General features: G+C 48.3%; 1 protein-coding gene across 1 annotated transcript in view; it reads right to left on the minus strand.

The window, feature by feature from the left end:
• Positions 1 to 1,064, minus strand: part of LOC102753805 (serine/threonine-protein kinase D2) — a 27,912-nt gene that overhangs the window by 269 nt on the left and 26,579 nt on the right. The window lies entirely within an intron of this gene.

Raw genomic sequence — 1,064 nt, forward strand, 5'->3', positions numbered from 1 at the left:
ACTAGTAGATGGTAGGAATAGGAAGGAGTTCCTGCAACAGTGGAGCGTGGAGTTGGGAGGAGTTTTTGAGGAGGGATGTGGGACAATGCTCAAACCATCCGCAATGATCCTATTTCCAAATGAGGTCACTGAGGTATTGGATGACTTCAACATATCTTTTTCAGGGAGGTGGGGGTATGGAGGACACAATTCAACCCCTATCAGGCCCAGACCATTGCAGTTGCATTTTAGTCCTGGGTAAAGATGAAATTGATGATGGGCTAAATGCATGCTGCGGATACGGTTTTACCTGCAGGTGCAAGGTCATGTCCTGAATTGTGACTGACACGGTGGTGATATGTTCCTAGATGCCTGTGTCCCTGGGACCAAGGGCTTGGGAGTAGATATTGAGCGTCAGTGACTTGTTGAGATGAACCAAGCAGACAGGAGGACCATCCACATCCTGGGTTAGAGAGGAATTGCAAGGAAAAACCAGATCCTTCACATGAATATTTGTTTTATTTTATTTTTTTAAAATATATTTTATTGATTTTTTTACAGAGAGGAAGGGAGAGAGATAGTTAGAAACATCGATGAGAGAGAAACATCGATCAGCTGCCTCCTGCACACCCCCTACTAGGGATGTGGAATTGAACCTGGGACCCTTCAGTCCGCAGGCCGATGCTCTATCCACTGAGCCAAACCGGTTTCGGCCACATGAGCATTTAGAGTCCGAGAAAAGCAAGCAGGGACTTCAGTGGAACCTTGAGGCGAAACCATCCGTCCATGTGTACTGTTGACATTCCCAGGTGAAAGCAAGCGGGGACTGTGAATGGAGACGGAGACTGTGAATGGAGACGGAGACTGTGAATGGAGACACAGCGGATGTGAGAGAAAGCAAGGGGGATGCTAATGCAGTAAAGGGGGTGGTGTCGGAGGGATAGGTAGGGGCCCGGTTGGTGTTGGATCGGGCACTCATGGGAACCTGGGTTTGACTATCAGTTTATGGTTGGACTAACCATATCCCAATGGTAACATTGGGGTCCTTGGTGGAGAAGATGGGAGTGTTGCAGGGGCTGGAGGAA

The sequence above is a fragment of the Myotis davidii genome, unplaced genomic scaffold (assembly GCF_000327345.1).
Source record: "Myotis davidii unplaced genomic scaffold, ASM32734v1 scaffold566, whole genome shotgun sequence".
In the NCBI taxonomy this organism is placed as follows: Eukaryota; Metazoa; Chordata; class Mammalia; order Chiroptera; family Vespertilionidae; genus Myotis; species Myotis davidii.